A 16,090-nucleotide genomic window follows, 5' to 3' on the forward strand; every position below is an offset into this window, starting at 1 on the left:
GTCTAGAATTTACTTTCTTACACTCCATCACATACTCCCACAACTCGTGCTTCAGGAGTAGTGCTACGCCTTCCTTTGCTCTTCTCCTCTCACCAACCCCTGACTTTCCTCCCAAGACATTCCCAAACCACTCTTCTCCTTTACTCTTGAGCTTTGTTTCACTCAGAGCCAAAACATTCAGGTTCCTTTCCTCACACATACTACCTGTCTCTCCTTTTTTCTCATCTTGGTTACATCCACACACATTCACACACCGCAATCTGAGCCTTCGAGGGGAATGAGCACTCCCCGCTTGACTCTTTCTTCTGTTTCCTCCTTTTAGAAATTTAGATACAAGGAGAGAGGGAGGGGGTTTCCAGACCCCCGCTCCTGTCCCCTTTAGTCACCTTCAATGACACATGGGGAATGCGTGGGAAGTATTCTTTCTCACCTATCCCCATGGATATAGATAGATAATATAAGAAGAGACTGAAGAGAGCTAGAGAAGGAAATGCTTTTTGGGGAACTCCAGTGTAGAGTTTAAACAGTGTAAAGTTGAAGCCATTGTGAGTAACTCTGGCATGGTGGCCGGCTATAAAATTGGCCAACCACTCTTTGTTATTGTTGTGAAGGGTTGTGTTAAATACTTTTTGTGTGAGGGTGTGTCAGGGGAGTGTCAAAAGCTTTGCTGATGCCCATTGCCGCTAGTCTGTTCAGGAAGGGGGTTTGTGGTTGGTTGAATCCTTCTCGGATATGTTTTGTAAGGTCAGTGTGGAGTGTGGTGGTAGAGTGTTTAAGTCTGAAGCCATGCTCTGTAAGTGAGAGTAGGATGTTTTGTTTGATTGTTTTATGAATCAGTTTTTCACAGAGTTTGCATTCTTGTGCTCGAATTGACATAGGGTGATAGGAGGAGGGTGTGTTCGATGGTTTAAAGAGTTTTTTTCATTGGTATCATGTTGCTGCTGCCATGGTTGAGTGGATGAGAAAGGGTGGACAAGCCAGCACTTCCTCACCAGAAATACTGACAGAATGTCCTGACCAAATTTTCTTAGAGAATATCCCAGAGAATCTCTCATGCTTGCAGGACACTGTCTTAAAGAGAAAAGATTTTTCTGTTTTTGAAATCTTTATTTTTTCACATTTGGTGTTTGTGACATCCTTAGGAGTACCTGCTGAGTGAGGGAACGGAACTTGGCAGTCCCTTGCCTATCCCTCCAGATCCGTATAGTCTTCTTAGGCAGTCTCGTGCTGACTCTCCTTCAAGAAAGTCAGACCTGCGACCACATTCTGCACCAGCAATGCCAACAGGATTGAAAGGACTTGTGCTTAGGTAAGTCATGTTGTAGAATCTGCTTGGTAGTGTTGATTTGAATTCAAGTTTTTGCTTGTCCTGTGGATAAGTGACCTGTCTTAGTTATATAAGGATTTAATTTTTTGGAATATATCAAGATATTGTCCATTCTTTCATTTGTAGCTAAGTGTATTTTTCACATTCTTGTTGCAACTGAAGTTCTTTGCCACAAAGTCTCAGAAAATTTCTCTCGTCTCCCATTTCCTGTCATTCACTTTTGTACGTAAGATGAAATGTGGCATCACATGCAATTCATGATTTCCCAGAATTTGCAGCTGGGCAAATTAAGTGTATGCCAAACTAACAGAACCAGGTAATTGTCCCTCTTCCACAAGTCTAACTATTAAGGTTAACCGTTGGAACATGATTTGACTAAAAATGGCCAATCAGTTGTTCATATTTCCTGGAAACAAGCTGTAGCTACTAACCATCATACAAGTCATTGTGTCAGAGTCAGGTTGTCATATAACGATGGGCTTTTCATTTGTTCTCTCTAGACCTTTGGCTACACATCCACCTCATTCAGGATACATGATAAAAGATTGCTTCTTCAGTGATTCAGGATGAGAAATTTGTAGTTGAAATTACACGATTAGAATGTGAAAAGGCATTGTACAGGCTTCCATCCTTCACGTGGGTTATACATTCCTAGAAAAAGCCATGCAAAGTATACTTACAGAATCATGATGAAAATAGGGATACTTTCCACGGCCTTACCCTGACCGCAAAATTGTGGATGAGTGGAATAAGCTACGTGATAAAACTATAAATGCAAAAAGTACGCAGATGTTTAAGTAGTTTTTGATAGTAAAGTTTGACATGCTGTAGACCTACTCCTTGCTGTGTGGCCTTTGCATTCATTTCCATCCCTACCCTGTTCATAAACATTAAAAATTATAGTGACATCACACATTCTGGATGCAGGCCCATCTCCATCAAGGGCCATTCACCCTCCTCCCTTCTCACTAACACTCTTGCCTTACTCTGCTGGTACAACCTCATCACTGCTAGTGATTTTCCATTTACCTCCGATATTTGCTGCACTTTTCATAGGGCCTCTCTGTCAGTCCAGTCATATCATTTCTCCAGATCAATAAATCCCATATACAATTAACTCTTTAACTACTTTTCACACAAATTCTTCAAAGCAAACACCTGATCCACAAACCTCTATTTTTTCTGAAGCCATGCTGCTTTCCCCCAGCCAGATGTTCCATGCATGTTTCCATCTTCTCTGTAACAGTTCTCCCATTTACCTTACCAGATATACTCAGCAGACTTATACTTCTGTGATGTGAGCATTCATTTTTGTCATCCTTGCTTTTACATAGGGGCTCTATGTTTATGATCTGCTAGTGCTTAGGTATCTAACCTTAGGCCATACCTGACTAACTGATCATCAACTCTGTCACATCTTTCTTGAAAAATTCAACTGCCACACTTTATTATATGTAGGGCTTTTACTACTTCCTCTCTTTTCATCAAACTATTTGGCAGGTGAAAGTGGGTCTATATCAAGGGTATGTGGTCATTAGCATGTTTGATCTTTTCATGCGTGGGAAGATGAGGGAGATGAATACACGGGTCTTCGATAGAGTGTTGGGTGTAAAGTATTTTGGGAGTTGGGAGTCTGGAAGATGACTCAGTTGTTCGTGGATGACTTTGGTCTGATGGGAGACTTGAGCGAGAAACTGCAGAAGCTGGTAATTACCTATTTAAGCTTGCAGGGAGGTCGTTTTATGCTTATGAAGCCTCATCTCTTGAACGTTCTCTGCTATCATACACCATCTTAAAAATATGTACGCTATCTGCATTAATCATTTCACTCATTCTATTCCATTCATTGATTACTCTTATGCTTTAAAAGTATTTCTTTACATCCTTTTCAGCATGTTTCTTATTTGATTTCATGCTATGCCTTATGGTTGCTCTGTCCTTTTTTCTCTTGAAGAACTGTTCACTGTCCACATCATGATCTCTTTTAAAAGCTTAAAAGTTGTGCTCAGATCACCCCTCACTCTTCTCTGTTCCAAGGTGGATAAATCTAGTCACCAGATTTTCCCTTCAGCTTAGCTCTCTTACTTCTGGTAAAGGTACATCACAGATTTTCCGGTTCTCTTGCAGGATTAACCATTTTGCCGGAACAACCGTGGTCACGTAATGATGAATCATCATCACACCTCTAACCTTATAATTATACATCTCCCATGTGTCTAAAGCATACCATGGACTGCTAGAAATTTAGATTAAACAAATGCTAAATGTTTGAGCACCGTAAGATGGTAAGTCTGTCCTTAGATTGCTTGAATCATATGGAGTCTTCTTCGTCTTCTGTTGTTAGTGTTTTCTTAGGTGTGCATCTCCAGAGTAATGCAGTTTCGTCTGCATTATACACCTGCTCAGGACTGAGGTGCTCGTTAGCTACGAGTTTCGCCAATTTGTCCACACACTCGGCAGCTCCTTCGTGGTTAGCAGACCGCTTTTCTCCACACACTTTATTCATGGAAATTCCATGACGCTTCTTGAATTTTTGAAGCCATTTTTCATTGTAGAAACGCTCACATTGTAATCTGAGTTTTTAATGGAACTACTTAACCTGGTCTGTTATCATGCTACCTGACAAGTTCACTCCATCACTCCGGCGCTGTCGAAACTATTCCATCATCACTCGATCGTGCTCAGTACTCTTACCATCTTTCATAGTTTTTCTAATCGTCATTTGCTTCTTGGAATTGCTGTCTTCATAGAATTTCAATATTTTCTACCTTTGCTTCTTTATATCATAAACTGATGATGAACCAATACTGTAGATGTTACACAACTTACTCACCGAAACACCACGTTCCATTTTTTCAACAGTTCTACTTTATCTTGGATCGATATGGACTAGTGTTTATGTTTGGCACAACGACTGACACTTTCATATGTCTTAGAAGCCATAGCTAGGGTTGAATTCAAGCAAAAGAAGCTAAGAATCTCACAGAATTGCGGTATCACCATCAACAAGTGTAGTGTAAAGAATGTAAATAAGCGCGCCCTACACACAACGCCTTCTGTGGCTGCTCGGTAATTTCAAGTTCCCTCACGTAATTTTGTCCGGACTAACGGGGATGGCGAACCATCCGTTGCCCGAAAATCGGTGGTATCATGTACTATCTTTGTTGCCTTCCTCTGGTCCTTCTCTGTTATCTGTTGAGCTTCTTTAGGTGCAGTCACCTAACCTCAGAAGCATATCTTAGTTTTGGCCTTGTGTAAGATATTAATAGCTTGTAAAGTATTCCATATCTATATCCTTGAAGCTATTCTCATATTTCCCATCAGACAGTTTCTCTCCATAACTATTCTCCTAATGTAGGATTTTGATGACAGGTTAGGGAAGATATCATCTCTCAGTTCCTTCTCACACACAGTACCCTAAAGCTTGTTTGGTGTCCGAGTTTGAGAGAGTGAGTGAAAGGAGGAAGTTGAGAATTATTGAGTAAACACAAGGTGCTGTTTTGCCAGGGGGCAAGACAGATTGGTTTCAGTGTGAGTCTGAGTGTGAGAGAACCATCAGGAGTTGAGTGTCATACATACTTGTAAGTGGGTAAGGCAGTGGATGAAACTATGAGAGTTGAAGAGATCCATAGGATGGGTCGGGTGCAAAAGTCCGGGTGCATTGAGGAGTGTGTGGAAAGATAGGCCACTGTCTGTGAGGACAAAGATGGATGTATTTCTTAGTATAGTGATTCCATTGGCGATGTACAGGTGTAAGTTATAGAGCCTAAATATGAGAGAATGTAAGAGGATGAATGTTTTGGAAATGAAAGCCCGAGTGTGATGCTCAAATGTGGTGTGATGAGGGTTGATTGTGTTATGAATGATGAATGAGAGCATTGAAGAGGATGTGCTTAAATGGTCTGAAATTTTGGAGAGTATGAGTGGGAAGAGACTGAGAGAACGTATATGTCAGAAGTGGAGGGAACAAGGAGAAGGGAGAGACTAAGAAGGAGACAGAAGGGTAGAGTGGAAGATGCTTTGGGTTACTGGGGCCTGGACATGTAAGAGGGTGAGAGGCGTGTATGGGATAGAGCGATTTGTAGTGATATAGTGTTGTGTATAGGGATAACATTCTATCAGTGTGCTAAACTAGGGAGTATGAAGTGGTAAGGGGAAACCATTGAAAGGTCTGTAGGGCTTGGGTGTGGATAAGGAGCCCTGGTTTTGGTGCATTATACATGACGTAGATTTAATGTGAATGAGGCCATTCCTCATCTGTTCCTAGCACTACTTTGCTACATGAGAAACAACAAACCAGTATGAAGGAAAGAAATATGACGAATCTGTATCTCTGAAAAAAGTTAGTTTGCCCAAACCTCCCATTGACACCAAGAATCTTTCAGTTCTCCCTTTTAATAATAATTTCACTTTGCTTCCCATGTTGCTTAAATCCTTTAATGTAAATGTTGCCTTTAGCAACAATAATACTATAAAGAATATCTTAATCAGGAATTCACCAGAAAATTCTCTTGGATGCACCTATAAAGTGCCTTGAGGAAACTGTCATAAATTTTATGTTGGTCAGATTGGTAAGGATCTTTCTATAAGACTTAAGCAAAATGAATATAGTATAAGAACGGGACAAGAATCATATGCCTTGTTTAATCATGTTAAAAACTATGATCGTTGTATTGACTGGAGTAACGCCATATCAGTTATTAACTCTAACTCTATTACCAGGAGAAATATCATTGAATCTTCTATTATTAAATACAGAAAGAATTATAATCTTAATATTAGTAATGGTCTATACAAATTAGATAACTTTATTGTTGATAGAGTTTGTAAAATGATAAGTTTATGAACGCTCGTTGCATGTTTTGGACGATCACATGTTTACCAAATGGCGTCCTAGCTTCGTCTCTTCGATGTATATCAACTGACTGTTTATTTCTCTCTTGTGTCTCCCCTGATGATGTGATTATTACACAAAAGTGCTCTTGGGAACTTTTCGCGTTTCATATTCCCCGTGGACTCATAAGAATATCTTGATCACGCGCAAAATTGCGGTCCTTTCTAATATATATATATATATATATATATATATATATATATATATATATATATATATATATATATATATATATATATATACATATTTATTTATTTATTTTACTTTGTCGCTCTCTCCTGCGTTAACGAGGTAGCGCAAGGAAACAGACGAATGAACGACCCAACCCACCCACATACACATGTATATACATACACGTCCACACACGCAAATATACATACCTATATATATCAACTTATATATACACACACAGACATATACATATATACACATGTACATAACTCATACTGTCTGCCTTTATTCATTCCCATCGCCACCCCGCCACACATGAAATAACAACCCCCTCACCCCTCATGTGCGCGAGGTAGTGCTAGGAAAAGTCAACAAAGGCCACATTCGTTCACACTCAGTCTCTAGCTGTCATGTAATAATGCACCGAAACCACAGCTCCCTTTCCACATCCAGGCCCCACAGAACTTTCCATGGTTTACCCCAGACGCTTCACACGCCCTGGTTCAGTCCACTGACAGCACGTCGACTCTGGTATACCACATCGTTCCAATCCACTCTATTCCTTGCACGTCTTTCACCCTCCTGCATGTTCAGGCCCCGATCACTCAAAATCTTTTTCACTCCATTTTTCCACTTCCAATGTGGTCTCCCACTTCTCGTTTCGTCCACCTCTGACACATATACCCTCTTAGACAATCTTTCCTCACTCATTCTCTCCATGTGACCAAACTATTTCAAAACATCCTCTTCTGCTCTCTCAACCACACTCTTTTTATTACCACGCATCTCTGTTACCTTATTATTACTTACTCGATCAAACCACTTCACACAACATATTGTCCTCAAACATCTCATTTCTATCACATCCGCCCTCCTCTGCACAACTCTATCTATAGCCCATGCCTCGCAACCTCATAACATTGTTGGAACCACTATTCCTTCAAACATACCCATTTTTGCTTTCCGAGATAATGTTCTCGACTTCCACACATTCTTCAAGGCTCCCAGAACTTTCGCCCCCTCCCCAACCCTATGATTCACTTCCGCTTCCATGGTTCCATCCGCTTCCAAATCCACTCCCAGACATCTAAAACACTTTACTTCCTCCAGTTTTTCTCCATTCAGACTTACCTCCCACTTGAATTGTCCCTCAACCCTACTGTACCTAACAACCTTGCTCTTATTCACATTTACTCTGAGCTTTCTTCTTTCACACACTTTACCAAACTCAGTCACCAGCTTCTGCAGTTTCTCACACGAATCAGCCACCAGGGCTGTATCATCAGCGAACAACAACTGACTGACTTCCCAAGCTCTTACATCCACAACAGACTGCATACTTGCCCCTCTTTCCAAAACTCTTGCAATCACCTCCCTAACAACCCCATCCATAACCAAATTAAACAACCATGGAGACATCACACACCCCTGCCGCAAACCTACATTCACTGAGAATTAATCACTTTCCTCTCTTCCTACACGTACGCCTGCCTTACATCCTCGATAAAAACTTTTCACTGCTTCTAACAACTTCCCACCCACACTATGTATTCTTAATACCTTCCACAGAGCATCTCTATCAACTCTATCGTATGCCTTCTCCAGATCCATAAATGCTACATACAAATCCATTTCCTTTTCTAAGTATTCTAAGTATTTTTCACATACATTCTTCAAAGCAAACACCTGATCTACACATCCTCTACCACTTCTGAAACCATACTGCTCTTCCCCAATCTGATACTGTGTACATGCCTTCACCCTCTCAGTCAATACCCTCCCATATAATTTCCCAGGAGTACTCAACAAACTTATACCTCTGCAATTTGAGCACTCACTTTTATCCCCTTTGCCTTTGTACAATGGCACTGTGCACGATTCCACCAATCCTCAGGCACCTCACCATGAGTCATACATACATTAAATAACCTTACCAGCCAGTCAACAATACAGTCACCCCCATTTTTAGTGAATTCCATTACAATGCCATCCAAACCCACTGCCTTGCCGGCTTTCATCTTCCGGAAAGCTTTTACTACCTCTTATCTGTTTACTAAATCATTCTCCCGAACCCTCTCACTTTGCACACCACCTCATCCAAAACTATCATCCAAACTCTATCATCAAACACATTCAACAAAACCTTCAGAATACTCACTCCATCTCCTCACGTCACCACTACTTGTTATGACCTCCCCATTAGCCCCCTTCACTGAAGTTCCCATTTGTTCGCTTGTCTTACGCACTTTATTTACCTCCTTCCAAAAATCTTTTTATTCCCCCTAAAATTTAATGATTCTCTCTCACCCCAACTCTCATTTGCCCTTTTTTTTACCTCTTGCACCTTTCTCTTGACCTCCTGCCTCTTTCTTTTATACATCTCCCACTCATTTGCATTATTTCCCTGCAAAAAATCGTCCAAATGCCTCTCTCTTCTCTTTCACTAATAATCTTACTTCTTCGTCCTACCACTCACTACCCTTTTTAATCTGCCCACCTCCCACGTTTCTCATGCCATAAGCATCTTTTGCGCAAGCCATCACTGCTCCCCTAAATACATCCTATTCCTCCCCCACTTCCCTTACGTCCTTTGTTCTCACATTTTTCCTTCTGTACTCAATCTCTCCTGGTACTTCCTCACACAAGTCTCCTTCCCAAGCTTACTTACTGACACCATCTTTTCACCCCAACATTCCTCTTTTTTTCTGAGAACCTCTACAAATCTTCACCTTCACGTCCACAAGATAATGATCAGACATCCTTCCAGTTGCACCTCTCAGCACATTAACATCCAAAAGTTTCTCTTTCGCGCGCCTATCAATTAATACGTAATCCAATAACGCTCTCTGGCCATCTCTCCTACTTACATACGTATACATATGTATATCTCGCTTTTTAAACCAGGTATTCCCAATCACCAGTCCTTTTTCAACACATAAATCTGCAAGCTCTTCACCATTTCCATTTACAACACTGAACACCTCATGTACACCAATTATTCCCTCAACTGCCACATTACTCACCTTTGCACTCAAATCACCCATCACTATAACCCGGTCTCCTGCATCAAAACTACTAACGCACTCACTCAGCTGCTCCCAAGACACTTACCTCTCATGATCTTTTTTTCATGCCCAGGTGCATATACACCAATAATCACCCATCTCTCTCCAATTACTTTCACTTTTACCCATATCAATCTAGAGTTTACTTTTTTACACACTATCACATACTCCCACCACTCCTGTTTCAGGAGTAATGCTACTCCTTCCCTTGCTCTTGACCTCTCATTAACCCCTGACTTTACTTCCAAGACATTCCCAAGCCACTCTTCCCCTTTACTTTTGAGCTGCGTTTCACTCAGAGCCAAAACCTCCAGGTTCCTTTCCTCAAACTTACTACCTGTCTCTCCCCTTTTTGTCATCTTGGTTACATCGACACACATTTAGACACCCCAATCTGAGCCTTCGAGGAGGATGAGCACTCCCCTCGTGACTCCTTCTTCTGTTTACCCTTTTAGAAAGTCAAAATACAAGGAGGGGAGGGTTTCTGGCCCCCCAGCTCCCGTCCCCTTTAATTGCCTTCTACGGCACGTGAGGAATGCGTTGGAAGTATTCTTTCTCCCCTATCCCCAGGGTAAACAGAGAAGAGGTAGTAAAAGCTTTGCGGAAGATGAAAGCAGGCAAGGCAGCGGGTTTGGATGGTACTGCAGTGGAATTTATTATAAAAGAGGGTGGCTGTATTGTTGACTGGTTGGTAAGGATATTTAATGTATGTATGACTGGAGGAAGCAAAGTGTTTTAGATATCTGGGAGTGGATCTGGCAGCGGATGGAACCATGGAAGCGGAAGTGAATCATAGGGTGGGGGACGGGGCGAAAATCCTGGGAGCCTTGAAGAATGTGTGGAAGTCGAGAACATTATCTCGGAAAGCAAAAATGGCTGTGTTTGAAGGAACAGTGGTTCCAACAATGTTGTATGGTTGCGAGGCGTGGGCTATGGATAGAGTTGTGCGCAGGAGGATGGATGTGCTGGAAATGAGATGTTTAAGGACAATGTGTGGTGTGAGGTGGTTTGATCGAGTAAGTAATGTAAGGGTAAGAGAGATGTGTGGAAATAAAAAGAGCATGGTTGAGAGAGCAGAAGAGGGTGTTTTGAAATGGTTTGGACACATTGAGAGAATGAGTGAGGAAAGATTGACCAAGAGGATATATGTGTCGGAGGCGGAGGGAACGAGGAGAAGTGGGAGACCAAATTGGAGGTGGAAAGATGGAGTGAAAAAGATTTTGAGTGATCGCGGCTTGAACATGCAGGAGGGTATTGATTGAGAGGGTGAAGGCATGTACAGAGCATCAGATTGGGGAAGAGCAGTGTGGTTTCAGAAGTGGTAGAGGATATGTGGATCAGGTGTTTGCTTTGAAAAATGTATGTGAAAAATATTTAGAAAAGCAAATGAATTTGCATGTAGCATTTATGGATCTGGAGAAGGCATATGATAGAGTTCATAGAGATGCTCTGTGGAAGATATTAAGAATATATGGTGTGGGAGGCAAGTTGTTAGAAGTAGTGAAAAGTTTTTATCGAGAATGTAAGGCATGTGTACGTGTTGGAAGAGAGGAAAGTGATTGTTTCTCAGTAAATGTAGGTTTTGGGCATGGGTGTGTGATGTCTCCATGGTTGTTTAATTTGTTTGTGGATGGGGTTGTTAGGGAGGTGAATGCAAGATTTTTGGAAAGGGGCAAGTGTGAAGTCTGTTGGGGATGAGAGAGCTTGGGAAGTGAGTCAGTTGTTGTTCGCTGATGATACAGCCCTGGTGGCTGATTCATGTGAGAAACTGCAGAAGCTGGTGACTGAGTTTGGTAAAGTGTGTGAAAGAAGAAAGTTAAGAGTAAATGTGAATAAGAGCAAGGTTATTAGGTACAGTAGGGTTGAGGGTCAAGTCAATTGGGAGGTAAGTTTGAATGGAGAAAAACTGGAGGAAGTAAAGTGTTTTAGATATCTGGGAGTGGATCTGGCAGCGGATGGAACCATGGAAGCGGAAGTGAATCATAGGGTGGGGGACGGGGCGAAAATCCTGGGAGCCTTGAAGAAAGTGTGGAAGTCGAGAACATTATCTCGGAAAGCAAAAATGGGTATGTTTGAAGGAATAGTGGTTCCAACAATGTTGTATGATTCCGAGGCGTGGGCTATGGATAGAGTTGTGCGCAGGAGGGTGGATGTGCTGTAAATGAGATGTTTGAGGACAACATGTGGTTTGAGGTGGTTTGATCGAGTAAGTAATGTAAGGGTAAGAGAGATGTGTGGAAATAAAGAGAGTGTGGTTGAGAGAGCAGAAGAGGATGTTTTGAAATGGTTTGGTCACATGGAGAGAATGAGTGAGGAAAGATTGACCAAGAGGATATATGTGTCGGAGGTGGAGGGAACGAGGAGAAGTGGGAGACCAAATTGGAGGTGGAAAGATGGAGTGAAAAAGATTTTGAGTGATCGGGGCCTGAACATGCAGGAGGGTGAATGGCGGGCAAGGAGTAGAGTGAATTGGATCGATGTGGTATACTGGGGTCGACGTGCTTTCAGTGGATTGAATCAGGGCATGTAAAGCGTCTGGGGTAAACCATGGAAAGTTCTGTGGGGCTTGGATGTGGAAAGGGAGCTGTGGTTTCGGGCATTATTGCATGACAGCCAGAGACTGAGTGTGAACGCATGGGGCCTTTGTTGTGTTTTCCTAGCGCTACCTCGCACACATGAGGGGCGGAGGGGATGTTATTCCATGTGTGAATAAAGGCAGACAGTGTGAATTGTGTGCATGTGTATATATGTATATGTCTATGTGTGTATATATATGTGTACATTGAGATGTATGGGTATGTATATTTGCGTGTGTGGACGTGTATGTATATACATGTGTATGGGGGTGGGTTGGGCCATTTCTTTCGTCTGTTTCCTTGCGCGACCTCGCAAACGCGGGAGACAGCGACAAAGCAAAATAAATAAATAAATAAATAAATGATACAGCACTGGTGGCTGATTCATGTGAGAAACTGCAGAAGCTGGTGACTGAGTTTGGTAAAGTGTGTGAAAGAAGAAAGTTAAGAGTAAATGTGAATAAGAGCAAGGTTATTAGGTACAGTAGGGTTGAGGGTCAAGTCAATTGGGAGGTAAGTTTGAATGGAGAAAAACTGGAGGAGTAAAGTGTTTTAGATATCTGGGAGTGGATCCGGCAGCGGATGGAACCATGGAAGCGGTGGATCATAGGGTGGGGGAGGGGGCGAAAATCCTGGGAGCCTTGAAGAATGTGTGGAAGTCGAGAACATTATCTCGGAAAGCAAAAATGGGTATGTTTGAAGGAATAGTGGTTCCAACAATGTTGTATGGTTGCGTGGCGTGGGCTATGGATAGAGTTGTGCGCAGGAGGATGGATGTGCTGGAAATGAGATGTTTGAGGACAATGTGTGGTGTGAGGTGGTTTGATCGAGTAAGTAACGTAAGGGTAAGAGAGATGTGTGGAAATAAAAAGAGCGTGGTTCAGAGAGCAGAAGAGGGTGTTTTGAAATGGTTTGGGCACATGGAGAGAATGAGTGAGGAACGGTTGACCAAGAGGATATATGTGTCAGAGGTGGAGGGAACGAGGAGAAGTGGGAGACCAAAATGGAGGTGGAAAGATGGAGTGAAAAAGATTTTGTGTGATCGGGGCCTGAACATGCAGGAGGGTGAAAGGAGGGCAAGGAATAGAGTGAATTGGATCGATGTGGTATACCGGGGTTGACGTGCTGTCAGTGGATTGAATCAGGGCATGTGAAGCGTCTGGGGTAAACCATGGAAAGCTGTGTATGTATGTATATTTGCGTGTGTGGACGTATGTATATACATGTGTATGGGGGTGGGTTGGGCCATTTCTTTCGTCTGTTTCCTTGCGCTACCTCGCAAACGCGGGAGACAGCGACAAAGCAAAAAAAAAATATGTATATATATATATATATATATATATATGTATATATATATATATATATATATATATATGTATATATATATATATATATATATATATATATATATATATATATATATATATATATATATATATATATATATATATATATATTATCCCTGGGGATAGGGGAGAAAGAATACGTCCCTCGTATTCCCTGCGTGTCGTAGAAGGCGATAAAAGGGAAGGGAGCGGGGGGCTGGAAATCCTCCCTTCTCGTTTTTTTTTTTAATTTTCCAAAAGAAGGAACAGAGAAGGGGGCCAGGTGAAGATATTCCCTCAAAGGCCTAGTCCTCTGTTCTTAACGCTACCTCGCTATTGCGGGAAATGGTGAATAGTATGAAAAAAAAAAAAAAGAAAAAAAAAAAAAAAAAAATATATATATATATATATATATATATATATATATATATATATATATATATATATTTTTTTTTTTTTTTTTCCGCTGTCTCCCGCGTTTGCGAGGTAGCGCAAGGAAACAGACGAAAGAAATGGCCCAACCCACCCCCATACACATGTCTTGATTCAATCCACTGACAGCACGTCAACCCCGGTATACCACATCGCTCCAATTCACTCTATTCTTTGCCCTCCTTTCACCCTCCTGCATGTTCAGGCCCCGATCACACAAAATCTTTTTCACTCCATCTTTCCACCTCCAATTTGGTCTCCCTCTTCTCCTCGTTCCCTCCACCTCCGACACATATATCCTCTTGGTCAATCTTTCCTCACTCATTCTCTCCATGTGACCAAACCATTTCAAAACACCCTCTTCTGCTCTCTCAACCACGCTCTTTTTATTTCCACACATCTCTCTTACCCTTACGTTACTTACTCGATCAAACCACCTCACACCACACGTTGTCCTCAAACATCTCATTTCCAGCCCATCCATCCTCCTGCGCACAACTCTATCCATAGTCCACGCCTCGCAACCATACAACATTGTTGGAACCACTATTCCTTCAAACATACCCATTTTTGCTTTCCGAGATAATGTTCTCGACTTCCACACATTCTTCAAGGCCCCTAGAATTTTCGCCCCCTCCCCCACTCTATGATCCACTTCCGCTTCCATGGTTCCATCCGCTGCCAGATCCACTCCCAGATATCTAAAACACTTCACTTCCTCCAGTTTTTCTCCATTCAAACTCACCTCCCAATTGAATTGACCCTCAACCCTACTGTACCTAATAACCTTGCTCTTATTCACATTTACTCTTAACTTTCTTCTTTCACACACTTTACCAAACTCAGTCACCAGCTTCTGCAGTTTCTCACATGAATCAGCCACAAGCGCTGTATCATCAGCGAACAACAACTGACTCACTTCCCAAGCTCTCTCATCCCCAACAGACTTCATACTAGCCCCTCTTTCCAAAAATCTTGCATTCACCTCCCTAACAACCCCATCCATAAACAAATTAAACAACCATGGAGACATCACACACCCCTGCCGCAAACCTACATTCACTGAGAACCAATCACTTTCCTCTCTTCCTACACGTACACATGCCTTACATCCTCGATAAAAACTTTTCACTGCTTCTAACAACTTGCCTCCCACACCATATATTCTTAATACCTTCCACAGAGCATCTCTATCAACTCTATCATATGCCTTCTCCAGATCCATAAATGCTACATACAAATCCATTTGCTTTTCTAAGTATTTCTCACACACACACACACATATATATATATATATATATATATATATATATATATATATATATATATATATATATATATATATATATATATATATATATTATTAGTATTAGTATTAGTATATATATATTATTAGTATTAGTGAAAGAGAAGAGAGAGGCATTTGGACGATTTTTGCAGGGAAAAAATGCAATTGAGTGGGAGAAGTATAAAAGAAAGAGATAGGAGGTCAAGAGAAAGGTGCAAGAGGGAAAAAAGGGCAAATGAGAGTTGGGGTGAGAGACTATCAGTAAATTTTAGGGAGAATAAAAAGATGTTCTGGAAGGAGGTAAATAGGGTGCGTAAGACAAGGGAGCAAATGGGAACTTCAGTGAAGGGCGTAAATGGGGAGGTGATAACAAGTAGCGGTGATGTGAGAAGGAGATGGAATGAGTATTTTGAAGGTTTGTTCAATGTGTCTGATGACAGAGTGGCAGATATAGGGTGTTTTGGTCGAGGTGGTGTGCAAAGTGAGAGGGTTAGGGAAAATGATTCGGTAAACAGAGAAGAGGTAGTAAAAGCTTTGCGGAAGATGAAAGCCGGCAAGGCAGCAGGTTTGGATGGTATTGCAGTGGAATTTATTAAAAAAGGGGGTGACTGTATTGTTGACTGGTTGGTAAGGTTATTTAATGTATGTATGACTCATGGTGAGGTGCCTGAGGATTGGCGGAATGCGTGCATAGTGCCATTGTACAAAGGCAAAGGGGATAAGAGTGAGTGCTCAAATTACAGAGGTATAAGTTTGTTGAGTATTCCTGGTAAATTATATGGGAGGGTATTGATTGAGAGGGTGAAGGCATGTACAGAGCATCAGATTGGGGAAGAGCAGTGCGGTTTCAGAAGTGGTAGAGGATGTGTGGATCAGGTGTTTGCTTTGAAGAATGTATGTGAGAAATACTTAGAAAAGCAAATGGATTTGTATGTAGCATTTATGGATCTGGAGAAGGCATATGATAGAGTTGATAGAGATGCTCTGTGGAAGGTATTAAGAATATATGGTG

General features: G+C 41.5%; 1 protein-coding gene across 1 annotated transcript in view; it reads left to right on the forward strand.

The window, feature by feature from the left end:
* The first annotated feature begins 1,121 nt into the window (after positions 1–1,121).
* Positions 1,122–16,090, forward strand: part of LOC139763963 (uncharacterized) — a 170,053-nt gene continuing 155,084 nt past the window's right edge. The window contains exon 1 of the mRNA XM_071690444.1: positions 1,122–1,309. The gene's annotated coding sequence lies outside the window, so the exon portion shown is untranslated. The remainder of the gene's footprint in view (positions 1,310–16,090) is intronic.

This window comes from Panulirus ornatus, chromosome 48, assembly GCF_036320965.1.
Source record: "Panulirus ornatus isolate Po-2019 chromosome 48, ASM3632096v1, whole genome shotgun sequence".
Taxonomy (NCBI): Eukaryota; Metazoa; Arthropoda; class Malacostraca; order Decapoda; family Palinuridae; genus Panulirus; species Panulirus ornatus.